At 53.8% G+C, this 22,797-nt stretch overlaps 1 protein-coding gene across 3 annotated transcripts in view; it reads right to left on the reverse strand.

The window, feature by feature from the left end:
• Window positions 1-22,797, reverse strand: part of RNFT2 (ring finger protein, transmembrane 2) — a 55,685-nt gene that overhangs the window by 16,089 nt on the left and 16,799 nt on the right. The window lies entirely within an intron of this gene.

Raw genomic sequence — 22,797 nt, forward strand, 5'->3', positions numbered from 1 at the left:
CCCTCATTCGCTTTTTTTGCCCTGGACTGCTGGTTGGCTGTCACCCCGACGGGGGACAGGGCCACACTTCCTGCTCCAAAATGGGTGGGCTGGCAGGAGCAAGGGGCTGAAAACAAAGGCTTGTTTTCCTGGGAAAGTGGCCTGCGGGTCTGTTATGATTGTAGGCTGCGCTGGGGACACTGGGGACGCAGCTGACAGAGCCCTTCAGAACAAAACAGCTGGAACAGCGACCTCAGAAGTGCTGCACCCGTCAGCTGAGGGGCAGGCGGGCTAGTCTCGGTCTTTTCCGTGTTGGGAAGGTTGGGGGAGGGGAGGAGCTTGATAACCGACTTCAGAACAGTGTGGCCAGGAGCAGTGGGAGAAAGAAGTGACCAGGGGTCGTGGAACTGAAGGAAGGCTACATACAGGAATGCAGGCTGGGGGTGGTGGTGGCGAGATAGGTACAGGGGAGGAAAAAAGGAAACGTGGGCAGAAGAGAGGAGAGAAATGACCGAGGTGAAGGCCAGAAGAAAAGGGGTACCCAGGAGTGAGAAACTAGGCAAAGGCGGGGACAAGGAGCAGAGAGAAAAAAGTACTCACTAGGGCCTGGGATTATACATCAAATGCTCCCCTGGTGGAGCAGCCGTGATCGTTCCCACTTCTCAGAGGAGAAAGCTCAGCAGAGGCATGGGAGGGAGGAAGGGAGTGTGGGAGACGCAGGAAGAGGGAACCAGGGTGGGCTCACGGTCTGGTGATGGAAGGTCCCTGTGGAACACCTGCGTGCCGCCCCTGAACTCTGACAACCCTAGGAGATGGACACTGTTATGAGCTCCAGTTTATGGGAGAGGAGTGAGAAGCTCAAAGAGGCCAGGTAGGTGGCTCAAGCTGCTAGGCAGGGACAGAGCAGGACTGACCTCCAGTCTGAATTCCCATCTCGGGCTTTGAGCCAGCACGAGGAACAGAGTAGGGGAGACTCTAGGAGACAGAGATGTTTGGAGGGGGAAAGAAAAGGTGCAGGGGTGTGTGTGGGGGGAGAGATGAGAAAACCCAGAAGAATGGGTACCCTTGGCAGGGGTACTGACCTTCCAGGTACTACTAGAAAGGTTCTACACCAGCCCAACCCAATACATTAGTCACTTGTCACATGGCTACTGAGCACTTGGGGTATGGCTAAATCTGACCTCAGATGTACTGAAAGTATAAGATACATTGGGAATTTCAAAGTCTTAGAAAAACAGTAACAAAAAGGTAAAATATCTCATTAAAATGTTTTATCTTGACTACGTGTTTGAAATGATAATACTTTGGCATACTGGGGTAGATAAAACATTATTAAAACTAATGTCACCTGTTCCTTTTTACTTGTTTAATGTGGCTACTAGAATATTTTGAATTGCCTATGTGGCTTGCATTGTATTTCTACTGGAGAGCATTCATACCTTGAAACATATGGACATACATATGCAAAAGTTCATCGATCTTGTGTATTTATAGTTGGAACACTGCACAATATATAATTTATATCTCAATTTAAAAAAGGTAACGAGAAGAGCGGGCCTGTAAGGATCGACAGCCGAGAGTAAGGGGGGCGGGGCCGGAGGGGCGGGGCCAGAGGCTGGCGGTCGCTCGTTACCTGGCAACGGGTGCTGCAGGTGACGTCACCAGCAAGCAGCGGCCATTAATCTCCCTCCGGGAGGCGCCGGCGGGCGGGGCTGCCTTCCTCCTCCTCCCCGGGGCCAGGATGAGATCACTGTGGCGGGCAGCCGGCTGTCCCCGCGCTCCCAATAAATCGACTCCTCGCGAGCGCCGGCATCTCATGATCTCATGGCCCCGCGGGACGGCGCCGGCCGATGAGGTCACAGCCCCGCGCCCCCCAGCCGCCCGGGTCCGCGCGCCGCCAGCTCTGGGCTGCGGCCACCGGGAGACCCCCGTGCCAGTAACCAAGCCTATAGACTGTGGTCCTTTGGCTTCCGCGGACAAAGGAGGTCGCTGACTGAAAGGCAAAGCCGCCTTTTCCATTCTTTTGACCCCTCTCTATTCACCTTATTTGGACGTTTATCCCCTAAGGCCAGGCGTGCAGCAGGGAGTGGCCGCACAGTTCCCCCGGACTTGAGGTCAGGAGCCACACGAGGTGACTTGCCTGCATGATTTCACAGGCACGCGGTGGCGTGGTGAAGCAAGTGCTATTCTTAGCTGTCTTACAGACTGGAGAACTAAGGCTCAGAGGGATAAGGGGCTTGCCCAGGTTACCCAGCTAGGAAAGGATGGAGCGAGGCTTTGAACTGAGATTGTGTGAATTGGCCCTTTGCCTCCCCTCTTCATCACCCGAGGCCATACCCTACACCTTCGCACCTTTCTCCCAGTCCCTCCTTGCTCTGATGGGAACAGTGGGAGTGGCCCATGCTTGCTGGGTGCTCACGATGTGTTGGGGCATCTTACATTAAAAGTCACCATTCCACATGACACACCCACTGGAGAGGTATGATAGGATTAGTTTGCAGATGAGAACAGGAGGCTCACAGGTGAAATGACTTGCAGAGCCCGGGTATGACTCTCCAGCACAGCCTTTCTATCACTCTATACCATCTTCTCCAGGAAAAGATGAAGGTCTCCTGGCCACAGTGGACAAGAAACCCTGTCTCCTCTCTCCCTCCTCTAGGGTCAGCCATCAGAGGCGGCCAAAGAGGGGCCAGTGAGACCCTTTTAGAGGGCTTCGCCACTCACTTGCCAGCAGCAGGTTCGCCACCACTTACTAACTGCTCATTAACACAGCTCCTAGGATCTACAGCAAGACACACTGGGAGGGCTGATAGGGAGGGCAGGAAATGACATTTCTGAGCGGCTGTGATGAGCCAGGTGTTGAGTCAGGGCCTACAACCAAGGGCAAAGGTGTGAGGAGGTAATTTCCCGTTCTATTTTGCTGATGAGATACCTGAACTTTTTAAACCAAAGTCAGGTGGCAAGGAAGTCCAGGTGTCAGGCCAAATACCACTGCCGCAGAGCAAGCCCTTCCCATTTCCCTGAGGGAGTCCTCCATGAGTTGTTCTCCTTTCTGCCCAGTGCTTATGGCCAGTTGCAGTTTTATGTTTGTAGGTCTATTTGTTCAGTGGGGATCTCTGAGACTAAAGGAAAGCAGGGGCCCCGTCTGTCTCACCTCTGCACCCCCACACCTGTGCTGTGCCTGTTACATACACTAGACACGGGCATATTTTTGGAGCGAGTGGTTCAGGCTGGCGGGCAGTGCTGCTATTCAAACCCGGGTCTGTTTGCCCATAAAGCCTGGGCTTACCCCGTACTTTCTAGGAAGTCTCAGCCTCTTGGCACCTGTACCTTATGGTAACATCCCTCTGGTGCTCACTCAGCCTGTTAATTTTTACTTTACTACACTACCGACAAGCCTGAGGTCCCGGTTTCCCAGCCAGCAGTGTTCTTGCCTGGTAATGGAGAGGGGAGGGCAGGAGGAGGAACTTGGCCACTAGGTCACTAGTAAATTAGGTGTGGAAGGGAGGAGGTTGTACAAGCTTATATCTGCTCCGGTCTTTCATAATAGCTAAGCAGAGAAGGAGATGAAAACACTACAGAAAAATGAGACTCCAGGAAAATGAGGGAACAGAAAGCATAAAAACTCTGGTTTTTTTTTTATGGGCAAAGTGAGGGAGGGAGATGGGTGGAACCCAGGAGACAAGCACATAGAGTGCTTCTAAGGCACTATCAGTTTTCTACTTTTTAAGCTGAGTAGAGGAGAGTTTGTTATAATTTCTTGATACCTTACATGCGTTATTTTTTTTTAAAAAGCCACAAACTGAAATTTGCTTGTCCACTTTTTAAACTGATCCCATGAGGCAGGGGGCAAATTAGTACCCCAATTTGTTTAGGAGGCTCAGTGTCAGAAGAAGTTCATCATTTTAACTAAGAGCACGGAGTTAGTAGGTGGCAGAGGTGGGATCTGAAGCCGGGCTGTATGTTGTCAGCACGGATGGCCCTGCCTCCTAGTAACGGGATACTCAATCTTAATGACCACAAAACCTGCCCGCTTCTCCCTCCCAACCCTGATTTCCTACAGAGGTCCTCTCTCCGCTCTTCTGGCTTCCGTGCCCAGGATGAGGAGGAGCCCAGAAAGCACACCGGTGGCTGGGACTGGCCTCCGGCGCTGTAGTCCCAGGGGCCGGCTGACAGGGAATCCCTGGGGCCAGGCTGTGGCCTTACCGGAGTCACGAGGCTGGAAGGCGGAATCTGCCCGTCAGCGGCAGCGGTCTGGCACCCAGTCTCATTGGCTGTGGTTCCCTTGACTTGAGAGCCTCGGCCCGATGTATGAGAAGGGCCCAGGTCACGTGTCCCAGCAGCATGCACGTCAGGAGCTTCTCTACAAACAGGGCCCTGCTCCCTGGGACCCAGGAGAGGCCTAATTACAAGGTGTTGATGATTAAGCCTCAAGCGGCCTGGGACCCTGTTAGCTGCAGAAAGGCGGCCTCTTCCCTCTGTCCCCGTCCCAGTCCCAGGTGAATGGATGTGCTTATCTGTCCCCAGGTCAGCTGCAATCTCAGGCACAAACGCTCTGGGCCGCAACTGTCCAAGGCTGTCTGCCTCCTAAAGCACTAGGGCTCGGGTGCGAGGGAGAGAGGGAGGGAGGCAGAGAGGGGCCTCCTCTCCTGGCGGCCTAGAGCCTGTGACTTGGAACTACACAGACACGGCCCTCAATGGTAGGTCTGGCCTTTTCCTGGGAGGGTGACTTTGCCCATCACTCACCAGTCTGGGCCTCAGTTTCCTCATCTGCCAAGTGGGGAATGTGGCAGGCCGAATAATGGCCTCCCAAAGGCGTCCGCATCCTAATCCCTGGAACCTGTGAGTGTGTTACCTTCCACGGCACACGGAACGTTGTGCACGTGTAGGTATGATTAAGAAGAGGACCTGGAGGTGGGGAGATTATCCCGGAGTATGTGGATAGGATGTGTGAGGTCACAAGGGTCCTTGCCCGAGGGAGGCAGGAGGCGTGGAGTGAAGGAAGCAGAAGATGGGAACACGTGCTCTGACAATGGACGAAGGGGCCACGAGCCAAGGAATGCCAGCAGCCTCTAGGAGCTGGAAAAGGCCAGGAACAGACCCTCCTCTAGAGCCTCCAGAAGAAACCGTCCCACTGACGCCTGGACATGAGCCTCATGAGCTGATTTCGGACTTCTTCAAAGTATATCTGTTGTTTCAAGCCACCGAGTTTGTGGTAATGTTCCCGTTACCGTGGGTCAAGGAAATGGATACAGGGAAGAAACAGCGGTGGGATCAAGGCCTTTGCCCGAAGGGCTGGCTGGCTCCCAGCAGGACGGGAGGAGGCCAGAAAGCAGCCTGGGCTGAAAGTGGCCCCTGCTGCCTCTCCCAGCATCCCTCCTGCCACTAGGACCGGCTACATCATTTGGGATGCCCAGTGGAAAATGAACCTGGGAGGCCTCTTGTTAAAAAGTTGTTGAGAATGTTCAGACAGAGCCCCAGAGCAGTAAGCCAGGTGTGGGGCCTGTCTGTACAGTCTGCACACCTGTGACGCTGGTGCTGCCCCCCCATCCCGATCCAGTCATGCCGGCTCGCTGCTCCTTGAGCTCCCCGAGCTTCCATGCCAGGGCCGTGGCACCAGCTGTTCCCACTCCTGCCTGGAATATTCTTCTCCCTCCCTTCCCCAGGTATCTGCAAGGTATATGCACTTGCTTTTTTTTTTTTTTTAAAGATTGTATTTATTTTTAGACAGAGGGAAAGGGAGGGAGAAAGAGAGGGAGAGAAACATCAGTGCATGGTTGCCTCTCATGGGCCCCCACCGGGGACGTGGCCTGCAACCCAGGCATGCACCCTGACCAGGAATTGAACCGGCAACCTCTTGGTATGCAACCCGACCTCAATCCACTGAGTCACACCAGCCAGGGCCGCCCTTGCTTTTTTCAAGTCTTTGCACATCTGCCACCTTCTCTGTGCAGACTTCTCTAACCGCCATATTTAAAGGAGCAGCCCCACCACGACACTCTGCCGGATTTTTCTCCACCTGACACACTGCTTCTTCATTTCAGTTCTTTACATTAAGTCCCTTGAAAGTGAATACTGAGCCTATTCACTGCTGTGTGTACAACCTAATACGAAGCCTGGCACAGAGTGGGTGGTAAAAAAAGTCCTCGGTGAGTGAACGAATACAAGGATGGATGGGTGTGAAGCGACTAAGACCGTGGTGGGCACGCAGTACGTGCGCCGTGACTGCCTTGTGCCGTGTTGCAGTGCCAGTGTTACCGGGTGCTGTCAGACTCGCAGGGCCCCCTTTCCTCTGCTTGCTTTTGTTTTTGTTTCCACTAAATAATACATCATGGTTACCACTGAGTGAGCTGCAGTGACTGGAAGGCTTCGCTCACAGGTGTGATCTTGTTCATCTTCACATCAATGTGACCATCGTCCCCACTTTCCATGTGACGAAGTCCACCTACTCGCCCGAGGCCCCAGGGCTGTTACGTGGAGCAGCCGAGATGGGACCTGCCTGTCTGACTCGAAGTCCAGTGGACCCTCTGAACTGACTGCGCACAGCCTGCCTCAGGGAACATGGGCCTGTGCGACACTCTCGACTGATTACTTAGCTCAGCCTGTATGTTCTGAGCACCTACCATGTGCAAAGCACTGTGCTAGGGATAAAACAAAACATCAGCGACCTGGTTTCTGCTCTCACCGAGCACGAAGTCGGGGGGGCGATGAGGGTGGGGGACAAGCCAGCACTCACAACATCGCACAGGGCACTAAAAACAGAAGTGACCCAGGGATGACGGGGACATACAGGAGAGTTGCCCGACCCCACCTGGGACCACAGTCCAGTCCAGGCTTCTTAGGGGAAGGGAGTTATAAACAGAGACCTGAGGGCGATTAGGGGTCAGCTGGACGGGGCTGGGGAGACAGAGTTCCCAGCAGAGGGAACAGCCACTGCTAAGGCCTGGAGGGGACGGAACACAGAGCATGATGGGGGAAGAGGAGGGACCTAGAGAAGTTTGAAACATCTGGCAGGCGATGGAGAGACGAGGCGCAGGTGGGGGTTCAAAGACTGGTGTGCCTCCGAGTGGCTTTGAGATGACAATGTGCTCATGCCTGGAGGGATGATGGCTCTCCCCCCTTAAACCAGGGACAGCCCTGAACACAGAAGCCTGGCCGCAGGCCCCCTCCTAGTGTGGGGACAAGTCTCTCCAGGTGACACCAAGCCCCAGGTGCCTGCAGCAACCTAGCCAAGCCCCCAGGGGACAGAGCTCACCCCTCCCCTTCTCCATTCCGGTGCTCCCCCCACCCTACCCCTGTCCCCGCATCTCTGCTGCCGTCACTCACCACGAATGAGGACTTAGCCTCCCGGCAAAGACTCGGCAGGCTCTGAGAACCCTGTACGAATAAGCCTTCTAAATGCATGACCTTGTCCACTCCCCACTGGCCCCCTCCCAGAGGCAGGTACAACTACCTGTCAGACCCATGCATAGATGTGGCCACGGAAGCGCGAAGCTGTGAACTCACTCACCTGAGGATACACAGCTAGTCAGATGCAAACCCAGACCACTCTGAGACCCAGCCCAGGGCTGGGCATCTATAGGGAATTGGGAAGTGTAATAGTTCTTTCTTTCTTTGGCCCGTTCAAGGTCTGGCTTTGGCACCCCTGGGCCCCAAAGAGAAGAGCCGGAAGTCTGCCAAGCCTCGGAGGGCTCTCGGCCTCGGAGCGACCAGGTCTGGTTTTTACCTCCAACCCCCAATCTGCACCCTCCGACAGAGTCCGGACCTGTGAGGGTCACGAGGAGAATGCACAAAAAGAAAAGCACAGACCGTAGTTCCCCGGCACCCTTGGGGGATGCCCTCCCAGACTCTCAGGGGACCAAACCTAAACAGACCACGTTTCTTCTCATACACACACATATGATAAAGTTTAATTTACAAATGAGGCGCATTAAGAGATTACCAACAACAAAACGGTTACGATGATACACTGCAATAAAAGTCCTAGGAATGTGGTCTCCATGGTAACCGATGTGATAACAAATGGCTACTAAGTGACCGACAGCCAGGTAGCACACTAGACCTCAACGTGGACGCGCTGGATGAAGGGATGATTCACGTCCCGGCCGGACGGTGCAGGATGACTCAAGATTTCATCATATTGCTCAGAACGGCGCACAACGAAAAACTTGTAAGCGGTTCATTTCTGGAATTTTCCACTTAATATTTTTGGACCACGACGGGCTGCGGGTAACCGAGACGGTGAAAAGGGACACCATGGGTGGGGGCAGCCTGCAGCGCACCCACACACGGAGCCTCCCCTGCGTGTCAGGGAGTGCTGAGAGCACCCCATCTGCACTGTCTGAATTCATCATTCAGCTCGCCTCAAGTCCCCCCTAAAATCCTGAGAGGCAGACAGCCGTACCTGTTTTACAGATGAGGAAACTGAGGCACGAAGCGGGGCAGTGTCTGGCCGGAGGTGACACAGATGACATTAGCAGAACAAGGGTGCAGACTGGGCCCTGCTGGCCTCTGCAGCCTCAGTTCACCTCCGGAGCCTTTCTGGACACGCTGAGAGTGGAGAAATGTAAGCATGGGCTCCCCGGGGCCGGATCCCAGTGCCAAGCCCTCTTCTTCTCCCCAGGGGCAGAGGAACATCTGGGGGGAACGGGAGCCGGGACAGCCCCACCCACAACTGTGAATGCCAAGGACAGGAAAACCGCAGAGAGGCCGCCCCGGCACAACTCCGGGCCCCTGCTCAGGGAGAGGGGGTGAAGGGGACGCCCCCCCACCCCCCCCAGGCCACCTCAGGGAGTCCGGCGGCCTCCCTAATCATTTAGCTGGAGAAGAGCAAAATAATCAGCCCTGAGCTGGCTAATGACTCCCCGTACCAGCCCAGATAGGGGTGGCCACCGCATTCCCACAATGTGGCTGGGAAAAGCCAGGGACTGGGGGTCTCCCTGCCTTGTCCCATACAAATTCACGCCAACCACCTACACACATCAGCTGTTTGTCTGAGAGTCAGCAACCACACACCTACCAGGCGTCACTCTGCCTAGGCAGAGCATGGCAGATGGCGTCCTTGGAGATGTTTAACAGTGACCTGGAAAAGGGCACATGCCGAACTGTTCCCACTTCTGTGCTCTGGTTCCGACGGTCCCCTCTACCGGCACGCCCTTTTGGCTTCGTTTTGCCTGGCTAACCACACCACCCACCCTTTCAAACTCGGTTCCGAGCTCACCCTATCTAGGGAGACTGCTCGGGGCTGGGTCAGGTGCTCCTTCGCTGTTTTCCAAGAGGGCCCTGGAGTTACGCTTCCCTACCTGCAGCCCCACAGGACTGTGCGCTCTGATCTCGAAAGCCCTGGGTCTGGGTAGCCACCATGCCTACCAGGAGGCCTGGCACCCTGGTGTTGCCCAATAAGTATTCGTAGAATGAATATGCGACTTGATTAAACCATGTGACCTGAAACCGGTAACTCTGGAGCCTGAGTTTCTTCATGGGTAGACTACGATGGTCTTTCTGGTCTCACAGTCTGTGAACAAGAGGGCAGGGGTGTCGTCCAGCCTCTGAGGGATTGGAGAGGCCTCTGGAAAGTTCGAAGTGGGATTAATCATCGCGGGTTGGCCCCCGTCAGAGCCAGGCCAGACCCTGGTGAGTTCCTCCAGCCTCGGCCCAGGGGGCTGGTGGATACATTCAAGTTCTCGCCACCTGCAAGGAACTTAAGGGAGACTCTGGTTCCCCTAGGCCAAAAGGGGGCATTGGGAGAAGGCTGGCTTATCGCAGGCTTCAGAGGAGCTCTGGACCGCCAGGCCACCTCACAGCCCAAGGGGAAGGACCTCTCCCCTCGACTGGCGCGTCTCCAACTTGCACACGCATGTGAGTCTGGTTAAAAGGCGGACTGACCCCTGATGCTGCTCCCTGGTGCTGAGGGGATGGATATGCCCAACCCCTGCATTCCCAGGTTCCTGGGGGAGGCTCCAGGTGCCTGCCCAGGGTTTTTAGTGACTCCGAGAACAGCCACAGCCCCGGAGCCGCTGGCCCCGAGTATCCAGCGATTCCCAGGGAAGGGCAGGCCTCGGGATGGGGCTGCCGCAGCCCGCAGAGGAGGTGACTGCAGCTGGGATGGAGCCGGGGCCAGCTCCCTCCACTGTGACCGTCGGTGAAAGGTATCATCTTTCAACCTGGAAAGTGATTTGCAAAAGGGCCCAGTGCTGGGGTGGGGGGGGGGGGTGGCAGGAGAGCTTAAATAGCAGCTGTGTTCCTAATTTCCCCAGGAGGAGGCCTGGCCGCCCCTCCTCCGTGCTGAGTGTTTGCCATTAAAAACAAACAGTATCATTTGGTTCAATATAAAATGAATTAAAGGAAATTAAACCGAGGGGGCCATGTGGCCAGCCTTGTCTCCCATTGTCTGAAGCCGTTTTTCATCTTCCCCAGTGGGGGATGACAGCTTGGGGGGTGTGGAACCGAGCAGACCTAGATAAATAAATAAATAACACAAGAGCCCCCCCCAGCCCCAACGCGGCGGAAGCTGGGGTTTGGGAAATCCCAGGTGCCTGCCCAGACCCTGTCCCTTCTGTGTCCCTTGGCGGCAGAATGTAGCCTTTGAGAGTCTCCCAGGGAACAGAGCGAAGGAAAACAAAACCAAACAGAACATGATCAACAACACAGAATGATGTGCGGCCCGAGACGGAGGGGGGCAGGGTAGCGAAGCTTCTGGACCAGAGAGCCTGGGAGACAGGGTGCGTGGCAGGCTGGACTGGTGAGGGGCCATTCTGACCGCCCCCCGGCCACACAGAGTAGTTGCTGCTGCCGCCGTCTGAGTTGGGGCGACCCGTCAGAAGGGAAGGGGTGGGGCAAGGTGGGGCAGAGAGGACTGCCCGGCAGTCCAGAGTGGGGGTTCTGGACCTAGACTGCCAGCGTTCAAATCCCGGCACTGCCACTTACCAGCTGTGTGCCCTTGGGGAGTCACTTATCCTCTCCGTGCCTCAGTTTCCTCATCTGCAAATTGGGGATAACAAGAGTATCTACCTTATAGGGCTGTTGTGAAGAGTAAACTAGTTCACATCTATGAAGTACCGAGAACAGTGCTAGGCACTTTATTCTTTATTATATTATCACAGAATATTTTTACTATCTTCAGTATGGGTCCGTTGGCATCTGGAAGGCCTAGCTTCAGTCACAGCTGTGCCACAGACCTGCCGCGTGACCCTGGGTAAGGGAGCACACCTCGGGGGACCTCGGGTCCCTCATCTACAATCCTTCAGGGACGGAGGCTGCCCATGCTTCTCGACGTCCACCCTCCCCTTCCTCCTCCAAAGTAAGCGTCCTGATTGCCGCCCAGGCCCACTGGCTCCCGGACGTAAGAAGCTGCTCCCTAGCTCCCCACGCGGCAGCTGTGACTGAGCAGTGGCCGATGCGCTGTAAGTGGACGCAATGGAAGCAACTCCTGGGAAGCCACCTGCAAAGGGAGAGGAACACTCCTGACAGCTGACGCAAAAAACCCTCAGTAAAACCGGGGTGCGCAGGTCCCAGGTGTATCGAAAGGACAATGCACCAGGATGGAGCGGGGCTGGTTCCGAGAACGCAAGGCTCAGTAGGAGACCTAGTAATGCAGTTCTTCGTACGAACGCCTCTAAGGAGAAAAAAAAAAATTCAAATGACTTTTGATCCAAGTCAACATCCATTTTTTCTTCTAAAAATTTCAGGGAGTTGGACTGGATGAACCCTTCCTGGGCCTCAGGCCCCAGATCAGCACCTTGTTTAAGGCGGGGTTTGTGGTGGTTCATCGTGATGTTTCAATTTAGGGCGCAGTGTCTGATTTTGCAACTTAGGTGTTGCTTTGAAGCTATTTTGTAAAATATGGTTAACGTCTATAAACAACTGACTTTAAGTAAAGGAGATGATCCTTGATAATCTTGGGTGGGCTTCATCCAATCCCCTGTGAGGCCACAGACCTCTGCAGATGCCAGAATGGTCCATTTTCTCTGCAAAGGAGAACCGAAGTCAAGGCTTAGGCTTCCTCGTACACTCTGACATTGATTGGTAGAGGCTGCCTGGGTTGCAGTGTTGAGGGAGGAATCTGGGTGAGGCAAACCCATGATAGATTCGTGATGCCTGACACAGGCACAGGTTGGCAGCTCCTAGGCCGTTTGCCACTTCAGACTTCGCACTTCTCCAGGGATTAGTTTGTGTACTTAGCTACCAACTGGAAGCAGAGCCGAGGAAAGAACAAATCGTAGGGATCGGTGAGATCACAGGAGGCCCTGCAGGCTTGCCTGCTGCCTTCGGGTGGAACTAAAAGTCAGCCTGGCAATTTCAAATAGTCGAATCCTTCTAACTGACATCTAGCCAAACTCACTGCTGCTGGTGTCCGGCAGAGCCTCCTGGCCAGATGTGCCCTCTTGGGGTCTTCCAGCTCCCACAAGGTCTGTCTGCTGCTGAATACCGACTTCCCTCTTAGACACGGCCCTCCTGCAAAGCCCAAACTAGAAGGAATCAGGAGTGCCAACACTACATATCGTAGGCTTTGTGGGTCACACAGACTCTGTCACCACTATTCAACTCAGCCCAGACAATATGCAAATGATGGGCGTGGCCGTGTTCCACTACAGCTTTATTCACCAGAACACATGCTAGGTCCGCAGGCTGTCGTCTGCCCAGTGTTCCCCAAAGGCATCCAACCACAGAACACTTTTCGATAAGATGCCCACTATCACATTCGCAAGGGCCCCACATCATAGTTTAGTAAGTGGTATTCTGTTCCATCGGATTTGGGTTAGATTCTGACGTTCTTGCTTGTTTTAAACTGTAACTGGATAAAGGCCGATGCTCCCCGCCGTCTTTAGAACAGCAATAATTAACGGACGGGCACTGGTGTCATTTTAACAGGGTTATGCAGTCCTGACACTCCCCTTTTTAAAGATGGACCCCGGGGCTCAGGGAGGTTGCCCCAGGTCCCAGAGGCAGCAGGCACCAGAGCCGGAATCTGAACCTGCTCCATTTCAGAGTCTGTGCTCCTTCCGTGACCCCACCGCGGTGCTTCCAGAGCACGATGGTTTCTCACTTGTCCTTCTTGCTGACCTGCTCTAGAATCTTCTCGGCAATGACAGCGCTGGCTGGAGGTCGTGTTTTTAAAGCAGAAGGCACATGACCATTAGGTAATGCTAGGATTAGTATCTTTGCTGCAGGCTTTCTTTTCTGCTCCAGTGAAACCTGATGATGAAGAAAGGGCCAACAGCTTCAGCAGCAGCTGCAGACAGAGCTCCCGCCGGCCCGCCAGCCCGGCTCGCTGCTCGGCAGCTGGGGGCCTTCCCCGGGTGACTGTGTCCTTGCCTGTAAAGGGGGGACAGCAGCAGTAGCACCTAACTCACAGTACTGTGGATGGGAGCACGTGCGAGGATGCAGATAAAGCCCTTTGCACGGCGGACACGTGAGCGAACAGGAGAAACATGAGCCGCTCTTCTCACTGTTGTGTCTTATGTCCAAAGTGATGGGTTTGGGTCTCAGCTTTGCCACCCACAAGCCCTCGATGGAATGACGGTGGACCCTCCCTGAGCCCCAGTTTTATCTGTAAAGTAGGTTTAAGCGAGCACAGCCATCTCCCTCACAGGGTCACTGTAATGATTTTTTTAAAGATTTGGGCTGCCTCCGTGAACGAGCAGACATGTGTCCGCCCCTTGGAATTTATGGTCCAGTGGAGAGATAATAACCCAGATAATTACAGAGTGAAGTGGTTAAGAGCTAGGGAAGAGAGGGCCGCAGGAAAATAACGAGGGGACTAGCACTGCCTTGAGGCGGCGGTTGTCACCCGGTGTGCTGCAAGAACGTTTAAAACACGCGGCACCCGACTACTTAGTCAGGGGCACTGACCTCCGTTCCCGTAGACTATCGAATAAAAAAATGGCAACAGCTGACACAACGACAGCCATCCAGTGCGAATGAATCAAAGTTACACCTTTTGTTTGGTCAGATCGGCAAAGACTGCAGTCTGTGTTTTGGCGAGCGGTGGCAGAGTCCTAGTCCTTAGTTCGCGTGTGCCGAGAGACAGAGACGGCTGAAACTCGCTGCCTGCAGGGAACCGGCGGGAGCTGACAGCTAGGCTAGCCGAGTCCAGGAGAACCACAGAATCCGTGGTACCACGGGGGCTCAGTAATCCACGACTATCACAGTGTTCTTAGAGGCTCCCTTTACAAAAGCCCGCAATAGCCCTGGCCGGCGTGGCTCCATTGGTTGGAGCGCTGCCCCATAACGGAAGGGTTGTGGGTTTGATTCCCAGTCAGGGCACCTGTCTGGGTAGCGGGTTTGATCCTCGGCCAGGCGTGTAAGGGAGGCAACCAATCGATGCTTCTCTCTTCCTTCCTCTCTCTCTCTCTGAAGCCATGAAAAAATGTCCTTGGGGTGAAGATTAAAAAAACCCCAACCCCATAATGAATCTAAACAGTTTCCACGATACAAAATGCAGCTATTAACAAGCTACCTTGTGTAGACTGCACACTATGAGTGCGACAATCAAATCCTGACACCACCCTTTGACGTAGTGCCTTTGTACACCCCCCAAATCTCCCACTTTGCTCCCCAGAACAGTGACGAGGATGAGCTATTTCACTTGGATGATGTTGTACTATAAAAAGAATTCTGCAGATGTAATTACGGTGACTCATCAGTGGACTTTGAGCTCATCAAAAGGGAGATTATCCCGGTGGGTCTAATCTAATCACACGAGCCCTTTAAAAGCAGAAAGGAAACTCGGATGGAAAAGAAGCAGAGGCGGGACTGCAGGTGCTGTTTCTGGCTTGAAGATGGGAGAGACCATGCGAAGTGACCAAGAAGTGGTCTCTGGGAGCTGGGAGTGACCCCTGGTGACAGCCAGCAAGCAGCAAATGGGGCCTTCAATCCCACAACTGCACAGAACTGAATTCTTCCAATAACCTGAATGAGCCTGGAAATAGATCCTCTTCCAGAGCCTCCAGGTTGGAGCCCATCCTGGCAGACACTTTGACCTTGAGAGACCCTACACAGAGAGCACAGTCATGCCTGCCGAGCTGTGACTCCTGAATGGTGTTTTTTAAGCTGATAAATTGGTGGTAATTTGCTAGGTAGCCACTGAAAATGAATACTCTGCTATTACGTCACTTTATGGATGGAGAAACGAAAGCAAGCAGATAACGTGCAGGTCACGTGGCTGGTGAATGTCAAAGCGCTTCTCAAACAGGGTGTGAACACAGGCCCTCCGGCTTCTGACCCTCATGCCGCTTTCTGTACGTTATGTGCCTGGAACAGTCTCCAACATAAATGGTTAAATAAAAATTTTAAAAAGCAAACTTGGAGCTGCCTTCGAATACCGCTGTGTGAATATGCACAGATGAGTGGGAAGGGCGCATACGTGCACTGGTTTGCACAGCTGACCTTCGAACAAAATGAAGGTTAGGGTCACGGACCTCCTTGCACCATCAAAAATCCGTGTATGACTCTGGACTCCCTGAAAACGTAACTTCTAACAGTCTACTGTTGACTGGAAACCTTACCGATAACCTAAGCAGTGAAATAACACACATTTTGTCTGTTACATGTACGACATACTGCATTATTACAATAGAGTAAGCTAGAGAAAAGAAAATGTTACTAAGAAACTCGTAAGAAAAAGGCATCTACTGTACTTGTTGAAAAAGTCCTCAGGGACATGGACGCATGAGGTTCACACCGGTGTTGTCCGGGGTCTGCTGTGCACGCACACAACCGCTGGGAAAAGACGCCGGGAGAGGCACCTCCCAGGAGAGGAAGTAGGTGTCTGGGGGCGGGGGAGGGGAGGAGATTCTCCACCGTGCACTGTTGGTGAAGTTTCGACTTCTGGACCATGTGACTGAATAACCAATTACAAAAATAAAGTATCCTCGACAAGCAGGGGGTAACAAGCTAGGAGACTTCTGAATGGATGTAAGGGTACTCTCAAAGGAGCCCAGGACTGGAGGTGAGTGGTCCGTAGGTGTACCGGTTTTCTCAGGGGACTGCAGCGTGGGGGGCGGGGGTGATGCAGACACGTACTCCTCACAGTCCTGAAGGGCAGAAGTCTGAGGTCAAAGCAGAGTTGGTGTCTTCCGAGGCCTCTCCCCTTGGCCTGTCAATGGCCGTCTTCTCCCTCCGTGTCCCCCCATGGTCGTCGTCCCTCTGTGTGTGTCTGTGTCCACATTTCCTCCTCTTCCAAGGACAACAGCCGTTAGGTTAGGGCCCACGCTAACAACTTCATTTTCACTTAATCACCTCTTTATCAACCCTCTCTCCGAACACAGGCACGGTGTGAGGTGATGGGGGTCACAGGCCTTCAACGTGTGAATTCTGACCTGGCACAATCCCACTCATAGCAGCAGGGGAGCTGAGCCAGGGCCGCAACGCAGATGTTGGCCCCGGGTGTCTCAACCTGTGCACTGCCGACATTTGGGGCCTCATCAGTCTCAGCCGTGCGTGTTTGTGGGGGGGGGGGGCTGTCCTGTGTGTTGTAGGATGTTTAGCAGCATCCCTGGCCTTTGCCCACTAAACGCCAGCACAGCAACCCCTCCTGGCTGTGATAATAAAAAATGTCTCTGTTGCTGGGACCGCTGCTTTGACCCCTGCTAGCCCACTGTGGGGAGTGAGGGCAGGTGCAGCTGGCCGTGGAGAAGTTCTATGCCGACATGCATGGAACGGCGTGCGGCGAGAACCCCAGACCTGCAGAACCCAGACCTGGCTTGGTGTAGGCAGGTGTCTGCGCAGGAGCACGGCGGAGAGAGCGGAACGCTCGACTCCGGGAGGGAAGGAGACGCAATCAGTGGGGCGCCACTATAAGCTGTGGTTTCGGAGGTGGGAAGGGCTCCCTTTTTCCCATTTTCATGGAAAAGACAGGTTGCTCAAATGCTCATTCTTTGGCAAAAACAGTTCTCTTGTCTTGGATACAGCTAGTCCTGCATCCCAGCAACCAGATACCTGGCCGCCTCCCTTCTGATAACTTCAAGGGGGTAAAAACAACCACTTATTAGCAATGAGGAAGCTGGGGCTCCAAAGAGGGAGGTCCCTTGTCCAAGACCACACAGGTAGTAAGTTCAGGGGTCTGGATCTGAACCCAGTTTTGCTGGCCCAAGCTGGGCATTCCTTCCTCTCTGCGGCGCTGTCTCCACTTCATAGGGACCCACCAGAAAGTTCTTAAAGGAATGCCTGCTTTTATTTTTCTCCATCTGAGAAAATGCACGGAACGACAGCTGCTTGCTACCTCTACGCTTGGGAGGCTGAACCAACCTTGTCCCGAGAATGTTCTAGAAAGCGCTGCCCAATGGAATGTTCTATGATGATGTCCACGTTCTCTGTCCGAGCTGCCACTAGCCACATGTGGCTACAGAGCACGTGAAACATGGCTGGTATAACCGAGAACCGAACTTCAGATATAATTAATTTAAACATAAACAGCCACCAGTGGCTTACGATTGTCATATTAAACAGAGCAGTTCTAGAACCCTGGTCCAAGATTATTTCATTCTAATAAAGGAAGGAGCAATGTGGACATGTCAAAACTTTAATTATCACCACCATTTATAGCAGGAGTTGGAGGGTATGATTCTGGGACAAGAGATTGGCCTTCTTAACTAGTTTGGGTTAGATTAATATAAAAACAAGTTTCATCGGCAGAGATGAAGGTAACAGAGTGAAGGGCGGACAGCACCTTACTTATTGCTACATTCTCAGGGTCCGGCATCGTCAGGCCCTCGGTAACATCGGCGGCATTAATGGGAGAAGGGGGCCAGGGAGGGCTCTAGGTGGTGGGGAAGCAGCAGGCTGGTTCAGACCCCAGGTGGATCATTAACAGGAGGCTCCTCATTCAGCCCACTGTATCCATCGTGCGTTCCTTGGGAGTCAGGACAGACCTAGAGGTCCTTGTCGTCAGGAGTCCACGCTCCAGCAGGGGGCGGTGGGAAATACACACAAAACCATCTGATCATCTCAGACACTGGAACATGCTAGAAAGGGAGTACAATGGCGGCGTGATGCTGCAGGTTGACGATGACTACTTCTCAGCAGGGTGTTCAGGGAGGGGACAGGGTCTCAGAGGAAATGACGCGGGAACAGGCCTTCACTGGGAGGTCGGAGATGGCCGTGCGAGCACAGGGAAGACCCCCCCCAGACACAGGGAGCAGCAGTGCCAAGGGCCTGGGGAGCAAGGTGCTGGTGCACAGGGGGTACTGCCAGGCCACCACTGGCTGGTCTAGAGTGAGCACGGGAGAGAGTCACAGGTGATGGGGGTGGAGATGTGGGTGAGAGAGAGCCAGATCAGGCAGGGCCGAGGTGTATGGGTTGTTTGAGTTACCTGGATTTACGATGACAAGCAGCCGCCCTAGACATCCAGGTGGCGTGATGGTTGGCGCGGAGGCTGAAGATCAGTGGTCACCATCGTTAACCCCACGCGTGTTTTGGCCAGCCAATGGCCACGGCCCCCCTGCGAGGCCCAGGGGGCGGAGGACTCCGAACAGATCCTCGGTGTCAGAAGGCCCGTGGGAGTTGGCGGCTCACTCAGCCTCACACATCAGGGACTGTGGGGCCACCACGCAAACCCAAGTACCAGAAGCCCTTCCAGGATGATGGTTATAATATTAAAAACCAACCCACCCTCTCAGTGGACGGGCGTGGAGGCACAGGACAGAGCATCTGGGCCGTGGGCCATTAGGCGTCCCTGACAGATGTGTCCTTCTCCCCCCACCCCCCAGCTGCAAATGAAGACCCTTCCTTTTCTTCTGCCCAGACAAGGATTGATGAGGATTCGGGAGAGCACTCAGACAGGCAAGGAAAGGCTGTGAACCTTTTCCAAGCCCGCAATTTATCTTGAGAAGACCATTCACATCACTTTTTACAGGCTGGATTATGCTCTGACCTGGCACATTAATCTCGCCGAATAAAATAATAATAATCAGAAAAAGGCAGCTGGACAGGTGCCAAGGGGACATTAATAACTGTCGCCTACACCTCGGCGGTGCAGGGACAAGGTGCCGGGTCCCATCCCCGCCCCTTGCCCCAGCCGTGCCCAGCTGAAGGAGGAGGAGGTGAGGCAGGTATGGCCTGAGCTTGGGGAGATTTTGTATAGATGGTGCCCAGGAACTGCACTCCTCAGTCAGCTCTGCAGAATCTCCCGAATGGGTCCGGGGAACTCAGACGGGAGGGGGTGTTGTCCAGCAACTCAGAGCAGGGGTTCTGGAGTCAGGCTGCCTGAGTTCAAATCCCCACTCAGCCACTGACACGCTGCGTGGCCTCGGGCTGCTTTCTCAGCCTTTCACTGTGTTTTGTTTTCTCCTCTGAAAGACGGGGATAAAAACAGCACCTGCCAGGAGGGCCGAATGGTGTTGCTGCTGTGGACAGCAGCTGGGTGGTTCCTCAAAGTCAAACAGTCACCTTACGACCCAGAGAAATGATGTTCAGACAGATGCTTGTCCACAAGTGTTCAGAGCAGCATTATTCACAATAGCCCAAAAGTGGAAACCACCCAAATATTGACCAAGCGATGAATGAACACACAACGGTGGTCTGGCCACAGAATGGAGTATCATTCAGCCACAAGAAGTGATGACACCGGCTACAGTTATGGGTAAACCTTGCAAACATGACGGTGAGGCGGGGAAGCCGGATACAGGAGATCGCATCATGTATGATTCCATTTATGTGAAATGTCCCGAATAGGTAAATCCATAGACAGAAAGCAGATTCGTGGTTTCCGGGGGGTGGGGGGAGGGGGAGTGACTGCTCGTGGGTACAAGGTTTTCTTCTGGGGTGACGAAGGTGTCTTGGGGTGACACAGTGGTGACGGTGCCGCGACACTGTGAACGCAGTGAATGCCACTGAATTGCACACTTTATAAGGATTCCTCATAAACTCTACATGAATTTTATCTCAATAAGGAAACCTGCAACACAGCAGCACGTGCCTCGTAAGACAGATGTCGGGGGGAATGAGTTCGAGCCCTCCTGGCCCAAACAAAGGGCCGACTCCCCATTTCAGCCGCGCCCAATGCTGTCAGTGCTGCTACTACAGTACTATTAGGCGTACTGGTACCACAAAGTGTGCTATCTCTGGCACGCTCTTCAACTCAGCTTCTGCTCCGTGAAAAGAGGTACCAACAGCACCTCCCCCCTGCCCAGAGCTGTTCAGATTGAACAAGACAATGTCTCCAGTAGATGGCTTTTTGTCTACTCAGTTCACTGATGCATCCCCAGTGCCCAGATTGATTGTTTAGCGATGTTTAGCCATAGTGATTGCTATTAGTTTGGCTGCCAGCTTTCTTTGGCCCTTTCTAGCCCAGGGAAGCAAGTACTACTCTGCCTTCTGGATTTCTGTGTCCTTGTGGCAGAGGCATTTGAACACCTACCAAAATACAAGAGGTTTGAGCTGAGCTGAGAATACAAAATAAGCTCTCACTGCTGTTACAAGAGGAGGTGGTGAAGAGTTAGTGTAGCTGACGAGACTGTCAATGTATCCATCCACCCATCTGTCCATCCATCCATATATCTACCCATCCATCCAAAAATCCATCCATCCATCCATCCATCCATCCATCCATCCAAATATCCATCTATCCATCCATCCATCCATCATCCATCCATCCATCCAATCACTTGCCTACCCATCCACCCAACTATAATAGATACATACAACGAACACTTCGGAGTACATACCAGATACTAGTGATCCATCAACAAACAAGCCAGATGCATCCATTTCCAGCTGTCACAGAGGTTACACTCGAGCAGGGAAGGCAGACAACTAAACAAGCAATTACAGTCAGGGTGGTGAGGGCTGCAACGGGGGAGGACAGGGTGCTGCTCGAGTCCTGGGCAGGGGCACCGTCCCTAGCCTGGAGGGAGGACCCCTAGGAGGCTGTGATCTGCAGGAGCAGGAGTTAGTCAAGACTCCGGTCAGGAACAGGGTCTTTGAGGCAGGAGGACCAGGGGTGCAGTGGGCAGGAAGCCGGACCACACACCGCCCACTGGCAGCTGCACGGGGGAGTTTGTGCTCGGTGCCTCAGTTTTCTCATCTGGGGAGTGGGGTTAGAAGAGCATCTGCCACATGTCAGATCGGTTAACGTATGCAAAGAAAAGGAGAAAGTAGGGTCTGGCTAGAGTACAATGAACAGGGTGAGAGGGTGGGTAGGAGAGAGGGAACGAGTAGAAATGTCCGTGGTGGGACTGCTGGGGGAGAGCTGGGAAGCCTCACCTGCCTCCTCTCCAGGCAGTGACCAACCCACCCCTCGATGCGTCCACATGCAGTACGTCTCCATGTTTTTTCTGCGTGTCCCAGGCCTCCTGTTGGCTCAGCCCAAGTGCGCGCCAGAGGAGCCTGCTGGCACAGTTCCCCCAGGTGAGCTTCCTGGACAGACCGCAGGTTGAGAAAGGTGGGGGGTGTATCTAGGGGAGCAGAAGGAAGGCATCCGGCACAATTATCATCCCCACTTGACAGAGGAGGGAACTGAGGCACAGAGAGGTTAAGGAACCCTTCCAAAGTCACACAGCTTATTGATACAGAGCTAGCAGCCCTAACGAACACTTGGAAGTATTACAAATCATTTAATGAGTATTTACTCTGTGCTGGGCATGGGGCAAAGCACCTTCTGTTTCCCACCAGCAATCGTTGCTGTGAGGTTAATACTTGGGAGGAAGGTGCTATTACTCTCATCAGCTGACAGGTGAGAAACCGAAGACTCAGAGAGGCTTTGTCATCTGTGCGAAGTCACCCAGCTAGGAAGAGGTACAGCAGGGATCTGCATGCAGACATGTCCAATGCCAAAGTCCGCATGCGTAACCTTGGGCCATGCTGCTTCCTGGCGTCAAGTCCCTAGTACCCACCTGGTCCAGCATCAGCTCAGGGGCCAACTGATCACGGCTCCTGTGACCTTGGGAGGGCACATGTGAGGCATGTCAGGGTTCTTCAGACCCACTGTTTCCTCTCTTGTCTTCATCAAAGGAAATTTCAACAGCCTAGGACTTTGGCTCGTTTGGATAAATCACAGGCGGAGGAGGGGAGTTGAAAGTGACGTCGGGGGCGGCGAGGTGGGGGCACAGTCGGACTCGGACTGCCCTGGTGTGAAATGATGAGAAACACGCACACTGGTGTCTGTCCTCTCGCCCAGCACCCGTATTCACAAGGATCGTTTGCGCTACTGTTTAGTCTTTGAGCCCAGTGCCCGACACAGAGCTCCTCAGACCGCTGCCATCCCCGGAGTGACGGGAGCATCTCACACTGGACTCCTGAATCCTTCGGAATTTCCCGGAGCTTCTTCTGTTCAAACGAGGTGGCTCTTAGTAGGCTCCTGGGTGGGGGCTAGTCCCCAGAAAGACCACTCGGTAAGCAGAAGCTTGGGACTTTCAGCCGCACCACCGGAGAGGGGAGAGGGGCTGGACATGGAGATGCTAATTGATCGCGTCTACCTGAGGGAGCCCCCCTGCAAATACCGATAGTGTGAGGTTCGGAGCGCGTCTGGGTTGGGGAACACGTGTCCACGCGCTGAGAGGGCGGTGCACCCCGTCTCCATGGGGACAGAGCTCCCGTGTGTGGCACCCTCCCAGGCCTTGTCCTCTGCACCTCTTCCCGTGGCTGTGCCTGTGTCCTCTATCACGTCCTTCATCGGGAATAATGACCACACACTGCATGACCCCCCTAACAAAGCCCACGAAGCGCTGGCACAGGAAGATGGAGAGAGGAACGCAGCCCTGCCTGAGCCCTGACTCCGACCTAACGGAGCCCATTTTGGAGTCTGACCTCCGGAACCGTAAGATACCGAACTGATGTTGCTGTCAGCCACTGATGGGAAGTCTGTATGTAAAATACAGGTAT

The sequence above is a fragment of the Phyllostomus hastatus genome, unplaced genomic scaffold (genome assembly GCF_019186645.2).
Source record: "Phyllostomus hastatus isolate PE091 unplaced genomic scaffold, TTU_PhHast_1.1 phas_contig_1162, whole genome shotgun sequence".
Taxonomy (NCBI): Eukaryota; Metazoa; Chordata; class Mammalia; order Chiroptera; family Phyllostomidae; genus Phyllostomus; species Phyllostomus hastatus.